Source organism: Lathamus discolor, chromosome Z (assembly GCF_037157495.1).
Source record: "Lathamus discolor isolate bLatDis1 chromosome Z, bLatDis1.hap1, whole genome shotgun sequence".
NCBI lineage: Eukaryota > Metazoa > Chordata > Aves > Psittaciformes > Psittacidae > Lathamus > Lathamus discolor.
In genome coordinates this window covers 15527044-15545000 of record NC_088909.1, presented here as the reverse complement: position 1 = coordinate 15545000, position 17957 = coordinate 15527044, and the positions used below count along the sequence as shown (strand labels likewise).

At 43.5% G+C, this 17957-nt stretch overlaps 1 protein-coding gene across 3 annotated transcripts in view; it reads left to right on the top strand.

Annotated features, from left to right (window-relative positions):
• Positions 1–17957, top strand: part of ZNF423 (zinc finger protein 423) — a 238189-nt gene that overhangs the window by 95167 nt on the left and 125065 nt on the right. The window contains exon 1 of one of the 3 annotated variants that reach the window (XM_065663046.1): positions 14165–14194. The exons of the other annotated variants lie outside the window; for them this stretch is intronic. The gene's annotated coding sequence lies outside the window, so the exon portion shown is untranslated. Of the gene's footprint in view, positions 1–14164; positions 14195–17957 lie in introns of those variants that run through there. 3 annotated transcript variants of the gene reach the window in all.

Sequence of the window (17957 nt, the reverse complement as noted above, 5' to 3'; positions counted from 1 at the left end):
GTGGAGGGCAGCTTATAAGTGGAACTGTTAGCACTCTCTTGAATGGCTTACACAGACCCCTGTGAATACAAACACAGGTATGTGTAGTAGAAGATTTGAACCTATTAAGATCTTGATCATAATAGGTTACTCTTGTTATTCTTGAAACTTTGCTTAAACTCTAAATCACCTATTAAAAAGGCATTTTTATTATGCCAGTTTATCATTCTGCAATGCACCAATCTGAATTTTACAACACAATTAGTGATGAGGTATTTGAGTCTTACTGTGGGAGGAGTGTCATAGAAGTCCTTCGGGAGGAGAAGGGAGATGAAGACAGACTGGTCTTAGCAAGAACTGATCAAATATGCTTTATTCTTCATCTGTGGTGGTGTTTTAGGAGGACAGGAGGTCTATATATTTATGGTAGGGATCTGGATGGGTGGACAGAAGAGGCTACAGCCTTTGAGTCCTTGCTAAACTCTACCCAGGGTCTCTGGTATGAAATCTTTTTCTTTAGGTCTCGCATGTGAGTTAAGTGTGTGTATGAGGGGAGTGCTGGCAATGAAATACATAGAATGTAGGTGATGGAGAGGTTTTATACATAGATGTATGGTTTGACCAGTCAGACAGCTCCTTAGCCATGTCCATCACAGTGGCTTCACTAACCTCATTGTTCTCTATAGAAGTTCAGGGTTTTCTAAAGAAAAGACCAAACCATTTCTAATGGTGCCAGAGTGGGTGCCAGAGAGATTATAGTTTAAAGCCACATGATTAAAAATAAGTTTCTTTAAAGCCTTGAATTCTGTTTATAAAAATAGATGGTGAACATACGGTACAACATAAAAATCCATGTGGTCCTGGAAAAAAAAAAGTAGAAAGCACTTTAGCCTAAACCAGATGTGCGAAAGAGAGCTCCTAAACGTATTTTGTATTTTTTATTTGTGTGTATGTGTGTGTGTTTGTGTATGTGGGAGATATTTTTGGTTCCTGCTAGGCTTCTTTGCAGCAAAGCCCCTTTCTAGAATTTACTTTCCTTTATTAGAGTTGCAGCTCGGCTTTGTGTGGGCCTCTGGGGGTTTTGGCCAGCCGTTGGCAATTTCTCTCAGACACCCAATTACCCCTGACGTCAATGCCGTCTCTCCCATCTCCCTTGGGTGCCCACATTTTTTCCTTTGTAACACTAATAGCTGACTAGCTAAGTGCCTGTTATTTCCTTGGCAGAAGATTTGATTGTGTTTTGGGCCGGATACTAAATCCAAAAACTATGTAAAAATGTCAATAGGTGAGTGCACATTGATTTCGGTTAGTCACAGTGATATTTGAGCCCCTTTGGGGGCTCTGTCTGGGGAAGTATTTTACAAGAAAGATAATATAACAGAAAATTACTGGAGCTGCACAGGTCTCTGGTGGATTTCTTAGGGGCCTGCTAAGTTTCTGTAGAATCAACAAATGCTTTATTAATCTAAATTTGCGGTTTTGTTCTGCCTCTCTTCAGACGGTTCGGGCTCGCTGGAGGAGGCTCGGCGGGAGCAGGGCGGCCGGCGGCAGATCCCTGCCCGGCCGCGGGGCGTTGGGAAGGCCAGGGGCGGCCGCGGGCCCCCTCCTCGCCCGGCCGAGGCCTGCGGCGGCAGATAACGCGGGGACGGAGGGTCCCTGACAGCTGTGCGCGGCCCGCGCTGACTGCGAGCGCCTGATAAGGGCCCCGCGCGGGACCCAGCCGCCAGCCGCTCCGCCAGCGCGCTGCGGGGCCGCGGTGACTGGCAAAGAAAGTTAAACACAACTGGTCCGGGGGCGGCAGGGAGGGCTGCGCCGGAAGATAATGGTAATTGATTGAATCAAAGTCGCAGAGCAGCCTTGTTTTTCCTCGCAATTAATTTTTTTTCTAATTTTCAGAGCGAAGTATCCGAAGAGCTCAGGTTGCACCGAGCCCATGCTGCACTAAAAGATAATAAGCACATGCCCTCTTCAGCTTTTTGGGGGAAATTCAGGCCAAGAAAAGGAGCAATTAAATAAAATGCACCCCCTTTAAAGTTACAAGCACACAGCTCCAAGCTCAGCAGAGCGTGCTTCTAAGGACAAGGGAAATTGGTGGCTTTGCCAGGTTGCCAGGCTGTGTGCTTGCCGCCTACTGGGGATGAGAAGTCAGATTTGCCCACAAAACCCTCCGATGGTGACACCAGAGAAGGGATCATCTGGGGACTCCGGTGTGCAGCGTACAAAGCGCGTTGGGTGTTTCTGCAGCTCTTCTCTGCTCCCCTCGTACCGTGTAGCACAAGACATATGTAGAGGAAAATAGAGATCCATGCCATTGGTATTTCATATCAATTACTTTCCAGGTTTATTTTAGCCAGTTTGGATCTTTTTCACAACCTGTCAGCCAGGTTTTTATGGGTTTTTTTGGTGGTTCCCCCCCCCCCACACACACTTTATAAGGGGAATCTTCCAATATTGTGTTCAGGAGCGGTAGCAGTTTGTGTGCTTTAAGTAAATAAAACCTTTTGTACTTTCTAGTCTTCGGCAATTGCATCTGCAATAAGCAGTAAAATCTTATGTCAGCACAGCATGTAGAGTGCAGGATACCTAATAACTAGTAAACCATTTAAAAAAGTCTTCTGCTTGATCAGACATGGTGCTTAATGTATAGTGCTGTATCTTGCCTAGTAGCTAATTAGTACTGAGGGGGGAAAAGATTTCCCTATGGACTGTGACACCATAGACCTAAACTGGCATTTTTTTCTCACATTAAATTTTTCTTTCTTTAGTGGCAGGTATTTTTTTTTCCCATTAAAAAAAAAAAATCATTCTTTATAAACAGACTGCATTGAGGGTATTCTATATCTTAAAAAAAGTGCTAACTGCATATTCTTCTTCCCATATAGAAGCTGTGTAGGATAGGCAGGCAAGCAGCTCTGTAGTGCCAGAAGACTAGGAATCAAAAGTTGGGCAGGAAAAAAACTTATAACCTGGGAAATAAACATTAACCAGGGATTGCCACAACCAACTTGTGCTGTGATTTTGTTGGTTCCCATCCTGGAACAAATGCATGTCTGGATGTGCTAGTGAAATGAATGGGCCTTATTGAGGTAAGACATCATAGTTTATTTTATCGTGACAAGGGTGGGATTTTCACTGGAGCTCTGTCATGTTTTTCCGAGAGCAGCAACAGAGTATTTGTTTGTGCATGGGCTTAAGTTTTGGGGATTTTTCTCAGCCACTGAAATGGTGAAGTGTTTACTGGCTGTTTGGGCAGGAGAAGAGTATCCTGATCCCTGAACATTGTAGCTGTGAATCACAGCTGATATCCTATTAAAACAGACTAATAAATCTCCTCTGCTGAAAGAGCTGGTACTCTGCCTTGTCATGACTATTGGTTATGAAAGGGGAAAGTCAGCTGGGAAGGAAGATGACTTTCTTGAGGGCATCATGTAAACACTTTGGCCACTGCTGATCAACTTAGGCAGGTACATGGTTCAGATTAGAGGGTCCTTGTGTGGAAAGATGTTTTTGCTTTTTCCTTGCAGGCTAGAGAGTGACTGGGTGACTGCTGCCGACCTCCTTGCTTTGATATTCCAGGTTCTAATATAATGGAGCCCACAAATGTGTAATGAGGTCTGGTCTCTTTGGCCACTGCGATAAGACTGGCAGAGTGACATTGGCTTTCTCAGCCTTAAAGACAACTGATGAACTGCCCCTGTGCAGTCAGATGTCTTATTCCAGAGCAGTGCTCAGAAGCGCCCATTTAATCCTCCTCTGCCCTTTCTGAGTCTGGCCAGTGCTCTCACCCTGCTGGCCTCAGAAGTGCAGATGGCAGTGTGAAAAGAAAGCATCAAACCTAAAAGCAAGGCAAGGTCATTTGTGTAGAGAAAAGCGAGAAGAATTCATGGATCTAATGTGCACCTGCACACCACCTGCCTGACTTCGCAGTCCTCCATGCGAAGGCATGTACATACAGTAGGCTCTGAGCCAGGGCTGTGCTATGGGAGGCAGAGCCACGGCTGCTGGCCCTGAGCGCCCTCAGAGCCGCCAGCCCTGCCTGGGAGGAGTGCAGGCAAAGGACAAAACCTGCTTCTGCTAGAAGCAGATTTAAAAGATGTCTCCTTTGTTTAATGATGCTGCATTTTGGGGTATGAGTCAGCTTAGGACACAGAGCTGGCAGCTGCAGGCAGCTGGAGGAGCAGGCCTCTGAAGAGCAAACTCCTGAAATGAAAAGGGACAGGTTTTAACTTAAAACCGAAACAAAAAGCCCCGCTGGCCTCGCAGTCCCAGGTGAAAGGCGACGCGGTGACTGCAGGTTTTCCTGTGCCGTCCTACTTCCAGTGCGGGCACTGTGTGTGTAAGGCGCAGGGCTGTGCTTCAGCCTGCTCGCAGCTACAGCGGAACCGCGGCAGCAGGACGGTCACACCGTGCTCCCCACGCTGAGGTGGGACCTGCTCCCCTGACCCACGTGGGTTTCTGTGGGGCGGACTGGGGGCTACATTGGGAATGGAATGGTGTGGGAAGGTGTGTTGGTGGTACAGTCCTGGGGCGCTGAGGGAACAGGCACAGGCGAGTTTGTGGTGGCTGTGGTAGGAAGCAGGGAGGTGGGCAGCACTGTGTGGAGGGCACAGCGGGGCAAGGTATCTCTGAGGAGGGAGGAAGGCTGTGTCACTGTGGAACCCAGCAGACACTGGAGTGAGTGCTGGTATGGGAGAGTGGCCGTTGCTGAGGTGACTACAGGCAGCCTGCAGGCTTGTGTGTCGAGCTAGGGCTGCTGGAGATGGAAGCTTTCACTCGACTCAGGAAGCAGCACCTGCTCTCTGCTTGGGTTTTAACTCCTTCCTCCAAACAGGGTGATTTTTATCAGTGAGGCTTGGAGACAGAGGGGGAATTACAGTGACTAATTTAAAGCATGTGCCCTGGGCAGCCTGCACAGCCCTCCCTAGCGCCATGGGGGAACGCAGGCCCAGCTGCATGTGCTGAACTTGTGGGTGTCCGCGCAGTGGTGAGCTTATTGTGCCCTGCCATGACGGCTCTCTGTGGGGCTGTGGGGAGCACCCTTCATGAGGTCCCCTGCAGCAGTAGCAAGCTGTTGCCCACAGGCCATGGCTGAAAAAGGTTTTAAGCAGGGGCATCATTGTGATGTCTTTCTCTTTTGAGCTTCAAGTGGAGCATCAGCAGATGAATAAAGTCTTGAGGTTTTTTTAAAACCTTACTTTTATGTGGATTCCAATTTCTTTGCCTTTCCCAGAGCAAGCTCAAAAGGCATGATTTTGATTAGGACAGTGAAACAGATGTCTGTACGTTAAGGTACCTTAAAGAAGAGAGTAGTTCCCTGGGAAACAGACTTGTGTGCTTGTTTTGCCACATCCTAGCAGCAGGTAAAGAACATACTACTGGAAAAGCTGGGAGAGTTCCTGTAGCAGTGAAGGTAGAAGAACAGTAGCAGGGAGGTGGCAGTGGATGGAGGGAAAATATCAATGTGGAAAGGAGCAGGAAAGGGAAGAATGGAGAGGGAAACAGCACCAAAGTGATTTCTGTCCCTTTGGTAAGAACTTGGACCATTTATGAGTGACTCAACTCCTGCTTTTCATAGAATCACAGAATAGTTAGGGTTGGAAACGACCTTAAGATCATCTAGTTCCAACCCCCCTGCCATGGGCAGGGACACCTCACCATGTCACCCAGTGCTCTGTCCTCCAAGGCCTGGACATTTTTCTGGGACATTTGCATTTTCCTGGTTTGTTACAGGCCTGTGTGACCTTGCAGCTCTGGTCACTTTCCATTCCTGGGTGTGGATTGTGCCTATTGCCAGACAAAAGTGCCACTAAGGTCTTCTGGTGAATACTCTGAAATTAGGGTTGTTCTTGCCATGTAGTTTGCAGAGTTTCACTCAAGTCACAGCCACAACATTGCTTTAGAGAATAAGGAGGAAATTCACCAGATTATTTTAAGTTGGTGCTGTGAAAGCATGCAGGAATATATGCAAGTTAAAGGGTTGCAGATTTCGTCAGGTTTATAGTTATATTAGGTACTTCACATAAGTATTTAAAAATTTTTTAGAATTGAAAAACTTGAAAGTTTTGAGCAAAAATGGTTACACAAAAAGTACCAGTATGAGTATGTATCTCAGTATGAAAGGTCAAGTTCAGTAAGGCATCAGTTAATTTATGTTTGAGATAATCATGTGTACATAAATACTGTATTCTGGCAGTCTGTATAACAATTAAGAAGAATTAAACTTTTTAGTTGTTAAGTATTTTAGTTGTATGCAACTAAAGTTGTGTTTCAGGAGAGCTGTGAAGTTGTTCTGTCAGCTCTGCTAGGGCCGGGTTGAAAGAGTGTTGCCTGAGCAATAGTGTCATTCTGAAAGACATGAGCTTGTCATTTTGAAAAAGTTTTTTGTTGTGGGTTTTTTTTTTGTTTGTTTGGTTTTTGGGTTTTTTTTTTTTATATCTTGACTATTTATATTTGGAGGAAAGGGATGCCATCCAGAGGGACATTGACAGGCTTGGGAGGTGGGCCAGTGCAAACTCATGAAGTTCAAGAAGGCCAAGTGCAAGATCCTGCACCTGGGTTGGGGCAATCCCAAGCACAACTACAGCCCCAGGGAGACTGGATGGAGCAGCCCTGAGAAGACGGATGTGGGGGTGTTGGTTGATGAGAAGCTCAACATGAACTGCCAGAGTGTGCTTGCAACCCAGAAAGCCAACTGTATCCTGGGCTGCATCAGAAAGAGTGTGCCCAGCAGGTCGAAGGAGGTTTTTCATCCTCTCTATTCACTCTCATGAGACAACCCCCTGCAGTACTGTGTTCAGCTCTGGGTCCCCCAACACAAGAGGCATGTGGAGCTGCTCAAGTGAGTCCAGAGGAGGCCACAAAGATGCTCTGAGGGCTGCAGCACCTCTCCTGTGCCAGACTGAGAGTTAGGCTTGTTCAGTCTGGAGAAGAGAAGGCTCCGGGGGGACCTTAAAACAGCTTCCAGTGCCTAAAGGGCCAAAAAAATATGTGGAGAGGGACTTTTTACAAGGGCCTAGAGTGTCAGATCAGGGGGGAATGGTTTTAAACTGACAAGAGGGGAGATTGAGATTAGATATTAAGAAAAAATTCTTTCTTGTGAGGATGGTGAGGCCCTGGCACAGGTTGCCCAGAGAAGCTGTGGCTGCCCCATCCCTGGCAGTGTTCAGGGCCAGGTTGGATGGGGCTTGGAGCAATCTAGTCTAGTGGAAGGTGTTCTTTCCTGTGGCAGGAGATTGGAACTGGATGAGCTTTAAGGTCCCCTCCAACCCAAACCAGTCTGCGATTCTATGATTTTATAGCCCCACATTGTCCTTGGTCTTGGATTCAAAGAGCTAGTAGACAAAAAAGTTGGCAATGAGAGTGAATAACTGCGGGAGGAATAGCCTTACATGCTCTGACCATTGAGATGACAGACAAGTAGAGGAGAAGATGGAAAAGGTAAGCACGGTCTTGAAATCAGGGAGGCTGATGGATTGTATGCCAGATGAAAGGTTAGAATTACAGGACTAGGGATAGAGACATAGGATGTGAGGCAGTATGGCAACTAGCAATAGGAAGGTGAGAAATGTTAAAGCAGCATAGGAGGTGAAGAAGGAAAAAAGACTGATAAAAATAGTATGTCCAGAAGCAACAACTAATAAGTGAAACCCAAAGGCCTTCAGATTGTTGATTCAGAAGAAGAAATAAGAAATGTAAGATGAAATGAGTAACTTCAGCAGAGGATAACATCCTCCACACTTAAAATACCAGAAACTTAGTAGAAGGAGGAAGTAAATGCACTGACTTTATATTACTTCTCCATGCTTTTGGTAAGGCAGTTCTGTCAACCACTGAGCACTGGTCTGCTTTGTTTTCCAACATCAATGTAAAGTATCCTCAAAAAAAGAAAAAGGAGAAAAAAAAAGTGATTACATTTTCTCCAGTGTGCCCTTTGACTTTCTTGTGGGGGGGTGTAGCTTTGGGGAGCATAGAGGAGATCTCCATATATCCCTTATAGACTAAATTATTCTGTGGATGATCCTTCTCACAAAAAAGAAATCTGTACTGGGATGTGCAGTTGAGTTTTGTTTCTGATGTAGTTTGAAAGGGCATAATGAGTAGTGCTCTGTTCTAGGAACGTTATGTGAGAATTAAGCAGGTGATTGACTTCCACAGTCAAAATCAGAATTCCACAATCCCAACAGCAAATGTTGATTGGGTTCCCTGGGTAAATGACTAGCTCTGCAAAATGCCCTATTGTTGAGTTAGAGTCAGAGACCACTTTAGGACTTCCCTCCCTATACAGCAATACCCATGGGTTTCCAGAAAGTGAGACAGGAAAAGGCACACATGCTCCTAGTGATGGCAGCTTGAGCTCATTAAGCTGCTTGATTTTTAGATATGCTGGCATTGTCTCAGGAGCCTGCTTTCACATTTATGGCCTTTCTAGACTACTTATCTAGGGGAGAAGCATGCTTCCTATTCGTGCTTAGCCTTCTTCAGTTATATATGATGTTATGCTCAGAGCCCAGACAAAGCGCACCACTGCTTGGACAGCCCCAGCACCTACTGTCAAAGGTGCAAATGGAAGAAACGACGGGGAGGTGCTCTCGGTGGAGGTCTTCTGTCAGTCGTGTTCGGGGATCCCACTATCTTCTTGAGGTCTTTTGAACAAATGCATCAAAAATAGCTGAACTATTAGAAAATTACTCCTTGCCACGAATGGGCATGTAGGTATTTTCCTGATGAGATAAAAAATTAGTCTTATTGTTCACCATCCCTATTAGTCTGCACTCCAGTCAATTCCTTCTTGTTAATTCATCTTGGAGTGTTTTAGAAGATTACTGAGCATCTACCAGTGCATTTTATGGGACAGTCTGTGGAAAGGACAGAACATCTGCTGAAGAGCCTTTACTCTATTTCCCCCACTACAATTCCCTACTCAGTGCTGTAGCTTCAGGAGGCTTTGAGTGAGCTGGTTGATCCTACCTTTGAACCCATCATGGATTTTTCTTTGTATTTTATTTCCTTTAATGTTTATTTCTTTCTTATGGCAGCCTCCTTTTGCCAAATGAGTAAGGCACTCCACTTCTTCCCAGCTTTTGCCCCTTTTACCGCCTTCCAAAAAGATTGTGGTGGCTGTATGACTGCATCTCAGTTTTTCCCGAGAGCAATCTCTGATTTCTTTTCAATCAGTTCATTTAATTGACCGTGTTTATTTCCCTAGCCCTTGTGGCTCCCTGAGTACAGCTATTCCTCAGAAGCTGGATGGTAAGCATCCTTTTCATGTTTTACCTGGAGACTTTCTTAAACCATCTCATCTGTTCTTAGCATTTGGGGCTAAGCCCAAAAGGGAAGCTCTCTCAATCAAAAGGCTATCTAAATGGATAATGTGATACTTTGAGACCTGTAACAAGGAGGCAAGTGTCCCAGTCCCAGTGCTCCCATGCTCATCCCACCAGAGCTATGGTAGCTTTGAAGGCTTGCTTCGGCAGGGTTCCCAATGCGGATGTTTGCAAGACAGCTAACTGGAACTTGGTACACGTGTACCTAGCATACTGCTTAGATGTAGAGCCTAGGCATGATGCCCATTTTGGAAGGCAGCTTTGTAGTCTTTATTTGCTTAATATAGTCCTCAGCTGTCCTCGTGAGAGTGGCTGTTCTCTGCATGTTCGTGTCCAAGAGCAGGAAGAGATGGAGGCAACTTTCATCAGGAAGAAGATGAAGTAACTTGGCACTCAATGGCATTTGGAGGCTAAATTGTCTCTTAAAAGATCATCCTTACTGCTTGTCTAAGGAGTTTCCAAGCTGTAAATAGGATGGGAAGAAGGATGCCTTTGTATCCATGTTCCCCTTTTCTAGATGTTGTCTTGGTGACATTAGTTGCCTTCTTCAAAGTCTGTAAAATTCTGTTTGAATGTTTTTGATGCTCTAGTTTGGCATACAGCATATATCCAAGCAAACTGACTTGAGACAGGAATGCATTTTCGTCTTCAGCAACTTCTGTCTGTGTCCAGTGCTAGCATCTGTATTAGCAAATACCATTTCTTGGAAACACCCTGGAGCTATTATTTTCCAAAATCATTTTAGAAATGACAAAGCACTGTTATTTCCTAGAAAGTTTGGTCACCTTCTTGCATGTGAATTTTTAAATCATTGTCCTATGATTTCCTTATTTCACTTGTTTTTATACTCTGTTTTAAAAATATGAGTCAAGAGTAATCAGGGAGAAAGGTACTGCATTTGAAATGTAAATAGAAGTAAATGCTACGTGTCATGCCAGTTAGTGCTCAGATATCCAAATTTTAATCTTGATGGCTCAGTTAAATAAAAAGAGATCCTTTTAAATAACTTAACGTTCCCTTAATGATTCATGAAAGGTAAACTTGAATGTTTAACTTCATTGCAATAATACAGCTAGTTCAATTCTTGTATTATTTTTAAACCCAGAGCCAGCAGGCTGGAGTAAGTTATTTGCAGTGTATTTTTTAAGTAATTTTTAAATATTAGCCATAACTGTCTGCTGTGTATAAAAAAAGGAGGGGGGGGGGGATATGTTTGAAGTTTAATCATGCTTCTACTTAGGCTCAGTCCCAGAGCAATCCTTTTTTCTGCTGCTGAGCTCAAACAGCTAGTAGTCAGGTTTGATCTGCTGCCCCATGGAGCAGTGCCCTATGTGAATTTGAAGTTTTCTCAACCCGGGAGGCCTGCAAATAAAGACTAGCCTCAGGTAGCTAGATCTCTCCTTCCCAAAGCAGCTCCTGGGGCGCTGCCTGAAGCAGTCCTCCTCAAATTGTTTCAGGCAATTGCTATAGACTATCTCCACTACTGCCCCTCTTACCCCTCCTTCCTTCTCCTCCTCCTGGCATAAGGGAGGAGTTTGGGAGTCCAGGAGTCCTATTTGACTTTAATAAAATGAAGGAAAAAAAAATAATAAAAAGCAGAGCAGTTTGTAGGGAACTGGCACAGGCTGTGGAAACAGGAGCCACAGCAAGACAAAACCCAGTGGCCTTCAAAACTTTTTCCTCTTCTTTTTCACCACATGACTTGGAGGATGTGGACAGTAATTAAAGGACCCCCTAGCTCCTCATTTTCTGTGCCTGGTCCTTTGATCTGGTTTGTGTCGGGTAGCTATTTTCATTGTTCCTGTCTTTTCTTTTATTCTCACCCAGCCCCTTTGATGTGAGCAAAGATGATCTTTAATTCCAAAACAGGAGATGGGCAGGATAGCAGTACTGGCCTTACATAATGCATCTTTCACATCTTATTTTTAAACTTGAGCATAATAGGTGTAAGTCAGAGCCTGGGGAGCATTAACCCTTTCCACACAGGGGAACTGCCAAGGAGGTTAAGAGCCTATTGCTTTTAGTAACGTCAGTCAGGTTAATCTTCTGTAGATGCCTACAGATGCATTTGCAAAAAAGATTATTATTATTATTTTCCTGCAAATATGATGGATCTCTAAATATAATCTGGAGGGAGTTTGTCCTAATTGTTCCCATGTGGGAAAAATGTGCTGAGAAAGAACAGTAAAGCTAATGCAGTTATTCTGACTGGCTTCACTTGGCAGCACAGTGGGAGTGAAGCATACTGTTTATTAGTGTATGTTAATAAACTATAAGGGACAAGCTGCGGGTGGTGGTTTATAAACTGTTAGCTCAGGTACGATAGATGACAATATGGAGGTTATTAGTAACATTAGCAGGCGAAAAGGGCTGCAGGTTCTTATCGTTGTCGAGAAATCGCAGAATCCCGTTCTGTCTCTGTGCACTGCATCTTCATCGCAGGATGTGCAGAATAGCTGCGCTCAGCCTCACTGAGCCAAGGAGGGTGTCACCCGCGGGACCCCTGCCCTGGGTCATTGAGGCACCCTCCTGCCAGACTATCCAAGGTGGCATCTCTGCCACCCTCCTGCCAGGCTGTCCAGGATGGCACATGCAGCACCACATGCCATGCTTTTTTGGGTGTCACATATGGCACCATGTGCCATTCCTTGCAGTGCAGGGTGGCTCCTGTGACACCCCAGGGAGGCAGGTGGTGCTAGCAGCCCTGTCCCCGGGGTGTCCCCAGGGAGGGTGGCAGCCTTGGGGAGGTGCCGCATTAACGCAGTCCCCATCTGCCTTGGCTGTGCCTCCTCCCTTTGGGCCCCAGCAACAATGGCTCTGCTTCTGCTGCCTGCGCCCTGCCTGAGTGGGCCCAGTGACATTTGCAGGGTTCAGTCGTCACAGCACAATTCGCTCGGGAAATGGGCCTCTAATTGCAAATATGTAGCCCAGAATTTTAAAACTTCAGGACTTGAGGCACCCTTACCCTGTTTAAATGCCATCAAGGCAGGGGAACAGCATTACCCATCGCTTTTTATTTTAACAGGATTTGTGACTATCTGGAAATTCAGAAAATTGGAAGTCTGCTGCTCAGCCACTTAAACATTAACGTTTAAACATTTTGGCACTATTTTCCATGTTTGGGAGCAAATCTAAATGGACAAAAATTAAAAAAAAATAAAACCCCATAAAACATTATCCCTGTTACTCTGGGGAGAATTAACTTGAGGCAAGAGGCAACAAATTGTCAATAAGAAATAACAAAGAAGCAGTGAGGACAGCAAAGGGTTAAGTGTGGTAATGGGCAGAGGACAATATGCAGCGTGATGTGTCTGATTATGTTTTAGTTTAATGCCTGCTTTTTTTATATTCATTCACAAAATATATCTGCATACACACCTCTATGTCTGAAACAACTTCAGATGTGGATTTATACTCTCATGACACCAACTCTTTTAGCGACATAAATTTTTGTTATGTTTGTGTAGTTCTTAAAATAACAGCTGTTTATTAAATAACTTTCAGGGAGATTCTTATTACATGTTATGGTCCTGCATCAGCAAACTACTTCAGCAGATGCCCAACCTCAGCACATGACTGGACACGTAGGCTCTTCAGCCTGCACTTGCTTAAACCTGGGCACATGCTTAAATACTTTTCTGAATAGGGGCCAAGACCAGATATAGTGAATACCTATAATTAACTTTGCTAAATGGCTTACAGTTTGCCACTTGTTTCCACGTGCTTTAAACTTCCCATTTGATTATCACTTGGGCTGAACTTCTGCGTGTTTGTCCGTGTCTGCAGATCTCTCTATTTTTTAATTCAGTTGGCTCCCTCAGAATATTTCTGAGTTAGGAGTGAAGAAGGAAAAATTCTCTTTCAGTTCTTCCAGTACAGTTTTAATTTGATACCAGTGGTTTTGTAGCTGTGGTGCTCCAAGGAAATGAAGGAAAGGTCGTAGAGAGAAATAATATTTTACTAGAGCAGGTTCTAGAGTTGGAAAAAGTAGACACACTTCAGAGATCTGGCAAAGGGACGTGAAACCTGTAATACTGTCCACTTTTCCAGCTGTACCAGCTAATCTAATAATAAAATCTAATAGGGAAATGTAATTTTTTGTTTTAGACAAAGCAAAACAAGCATTGAAATTGGAAAGTTGGCACCAACACATTCCTTGATGAGTACTAGAGCCTTTCCTTGAGTTGGAAAAGAAGGAAAAAAATTTCTCTTTCTAAAGAAACCCTAGTTTAAGGGCTTGAGCACACACAGATAGCCTCTAGTTAGGTTTCAGTACTCTGATGAAGCCTGCCTTTTTTGTGATTTCAGTGCACATACTCCCTGCCTGCCTTGATTGGCAGCTGGGTAGCAGACCTCTGCAGCTGTGACAATTTGCCTGAGGGAGACTGTAAGTGTCTCATTGAAACTTGCATTGTAAAATCCTCCAAAATACCTCCCATAATATTAGGCACAGGAGAAAAACACAGGTGTGAAAAACTTTCACAGATCCCATGAGTTCAATGTCTCTTGGCAGCTTTGGTGGATTTGGTGTTATAATATAAATTTTAAACTTGCATTTATGAAACAGAAGTTGTTCCATCTTCTGTCACAAGAAGTGGTGAAAATAGGTGGCGCTTGCACTGCGCCGGGATGATAAGGACTGGTTGTGCACTGGTGAAGCCTGTCTACCTGCCATAACTCAGCAGCAGGCTCCAGCACAGAGAGGACACAGGTGTCCCCGCTGCAGAATCATGTCACTGCTGGCACAGCAGTACTTTAGGAGCTCGTATTTTCTGAGTGAAGGCATGGTCTCACACTGTCCAAAAATAAGCACTCAGTGCTTGATTCTGCTTCCACTCAAGGAGGGACTTGAAAACCCAAGTGATGTCTCATTGAAATCAACCTTCCTACATGTATGTAAGATTTTATCATTTTCTCTTTCACTGGTTAAGTAGCTTAACTACTACTTGTTAGCAGTAGCACATAAAGAGATACAGCACTGCCAGCATTACTGGAAGATGAATCTCAGCTTCTAAATGCCTGATCCTTTTGCTGGTGTGCTTATTCCTAGCTGCTTGCCTGTGTGTTACAGCAACTTTACTTCTTATGTTTGCCATAAATGAATCTCAGTATGACTGCAGCCTTAAGATCTGGCACTTCAACAGTCTCAGTAGGGTCAACACAATATTCAGGAATTAACGTTCTGAAGAAATGCAAGAAGCTAAATTTAGACTTAAGAAATGTGCCTGATTTGAGTGAGCTGTGGGTACACTGATCCATGGAAGTTTTCCTACACACCAGCCAGGCTTTATTTGTTGCTTAAAGGGCGGAGATTTTAGTTATGTTGGAACATTTGATTTGCTTGCTTGAATTGTTTTTGATTAGTGACTGAGTGAAAGGTTAAGCTTTAATAACATATCTGCTGTAATAAAATCATGTTGGTGAGTGATACATGTGGCTAAAAAGACTTAGATACACCAGTCTGTTAAACAAATATAATTTGTAAATGCTCTGGAAATAAACATATAAAACCAAAGCAAATTTAAATAATTTTTTAACTCTTTCTGGGGCTAAGACTTTTTGTGAAGAGACTGTCTTGTTCTGCAAGCTGGGTTAACAGGGCAACATGGCTAAAGCCTTAATAAGAGGTAAACTGTTTTGAATTTAGTAACAAGAAGTGTTAATGCATCACTGATTTTCTGTTGCGGTGTACTAGTGACAGACCCAGTGACTAGCTAAAGCTGAAAAGAACAAGTGTTATTTGGCCTTGTCAAATCTCAAATTAAAATGACATTCACAAATTTCCTGAGAGACTCTTGGTACTCTTTACCTTTTCTTCTGAGCTACAAGCTTTTTTCTGTTCAACACAGATCAATGATGTTGCTGTAATATGTAGATTCTGTGAACTGATAGTTGTTTCAGAAGGGATGAGGTTGTTTCAGTTTCAGATTTTTATCAGAGTTTTCTGCTCTTGGTGCTTTCCACAGACTGTTCTAGGAGCCATGAAACTTGTGCTAATGTATAGTGATTTAATGTACTGTAAACTACACAAAAGAGCTCAGTTCCATGGATGTGTAAAGCTTTTGTATAAATAATTTTAATGATGCCAATTGAGAAGCTGAACTCAAAGTTCAGGTGAATGTTAGCAGTATTAGTTGAAAGCTCAACTTGAGATGCTCGCTTGTCGCAGCTGTTTCATTTCACACAGTAACATTTTAAACAAGCTGTGCAAAGCAGTTCAGTGTCATGTTTCTTATTTCACAGACGGGGAAACTGAGGCATAAAGCTATTGTGTTCCTTACCTCTCTGATGCACTTGGGAGGGCATAAGCAGAACATGAAGCCTCTGTATAGTGCTACTGGTATATTACTGACTGTTGTGTACTGCTCCTCATTGTCCCTTCAGCGAGGAAGGGAAAGTATTTGGAAAAGTATCTCGGAAAGTATTTTGGAAAGTATTTAAATTAAAAAGTAAAAAAAGTAAAAAAAAATATTTAAATTAAAAAGTATCTTGGAAAGTATTTAAATGGCAAAGCTTGGGAAAACCATTATTTCTTATGGCAGTGGAGATGTTGTTACATTACTCTGCTTACCAAATAAATAAATGAAAGTGTGTACCCAATAAAGGTAATAGTAAAGGAAATAGTAGTTTTGAAAAAACAAATAGAAAAAAACCCTAACCAAACCCAAACCACTGTAGATTAGAGTGTCTGTTGTCTACTTATTTTTGTCCCTGATCTCTGTGTAATTTACATCCAAAATATGAAGTGACAGAATCTGGCAGAATCAGATCTGTACAGCAGAGCTTAATGGTCATGTAGCAGGGAATACATAAAGCTCTTCAAGCCTGCTTGGTTCTCCCCCATGCACGTGAGCAGGGGTTGGGGGAAGGAGTGTTGTATTTTTCTTGGAAAAGGACCTTTTCAGTTTCTCCTAATCTGGCACCTGGAGGTCCAGCTGTGCTAGCTTGAGGCTGTGTGTAGTCTCATGCATGGGAAAGATGATGGACAGATCACTGTACAAGTCAAAACGTTTCACGTCTCTATAGGCGATACTTATAGCTATATTTGTGAATAGTGGCAGTGCAGAATTGGAGGTGGAATTACTCCTCAAGCAATGATTTGCCAATAGTGCTACAGTCTGGTCTGGTTTTTGTTGTGATTTACGGAGAGGGCCTGCAGCACGTGGATTTTCCAGCTTTGCTAGCGCTATAGCCGCTATGGAGCTGCTGCTCCTGCCATCATTGCTTCCTGTCTCCATGGGCTGAGCTCTGCCCATGGCCTGGAAATGTGTCACTCTGGATATGTTTGGCTTGGTCTTCTCCTAATTTATACCAGCTCTGCTTCAGTGTATTTCTATTGGCTTAACTCAATGGCAGTATTCCTAATTGACTTAGGTATAAGTAAGAATATCAGGTTATTTCTAGCAGTTTAGTTCTCTTGATTTATTTTCATTCTTCAGTCACTCAAATGCCAAGGTTAATTTGCTCTTAAAACACCTAATTTCCTAGAATAATGAAAGTGACTCCATATTTATAGCAGAAAATAGACCACTTTGCAGAATTAAACCATTCTCTAGTTTTGAGAGGTGGTAGGTGTTGTTTGGTTTTGATTACAGAACTTTGAAACCATTGGGTTAACATCTGAGAATGGAAAGATTTTAATTTTGCCCTCACTGGTACTCTTGGATCTTCTGGATTCCTCATCTGTGGATTGGGATCTGATATGGAGTGGCATGTACTTGGCCCAAAATGTTTGCAGTACTATTAATAATAAATGATTTTAATAGAGAACTTCTTACAGCAGAGAAGAATTCGGAGATAGACACTGTGCCTTCACAAAGATGCCAAATCTCCACAGTGTACATTAGTCAGTGAGTTAAACAAGCATCAACATTAAAACAGACGTTATCTCCTGCAGTGTGTTTTCTTAGTGCTTTGTCCATTACAGCTCCAGAATGATGAGGTTTCTAGTCCTTCCCACTGGAAACGGCTCCTTTCTAACATTTATTCTGGATGTCTTCTGGTGTCTAGCATCAAATTTTGTTTCTGATCTCCTCCTGCCCTTCCCAACATGTTTGGTGGAATGCATTAAGGGTGTTTACCATGCGTGAAACCCTTGTAAGCAGTTCCTGCACCCTCCTTAGCTGTTATTTAACAGAGATACATATAATTAGACCTTTTAACCTTTCCTCATAAATCAGTTCATCCAGCCCATTAATCACTTCTGGTGCCCTCTTCTGAATTCTCTCCAATTTGTCATCATCCTGTGGCTGGGGACAGCTCAGTGACCACAGACCTGTGTGGAGATTCAGTCCCAGCCTGCTGCATCCGGGGACAGGGTTTACTTATTTTGTCCCTCTTTCCCTTCGCTTCATTCCCAGGCAGAATATATCTCCTATCCACTCTGCATAATCACCTTTAAAACATTTATGGAGATAATTTGCAGTCTTCCAGACCCTCTATCATTTTCTGATGTCGAGTTAACAGAGGTTGAAAGGAAAAAGGAGTGAACATGATTCCCTTCCTCCCTCCCTCTCTTTCTCCTTCCTCTTTCCCCCCCTGCCTTCCGCTGCTCCCCACCCCAAAATAAACAGCACAATTCTTCATTTGGTGCATACAGAGTCATACTGAATGTGAGGAAAGAGGTAGCATTAGAGTGGAAAAAAGATGCTGAAA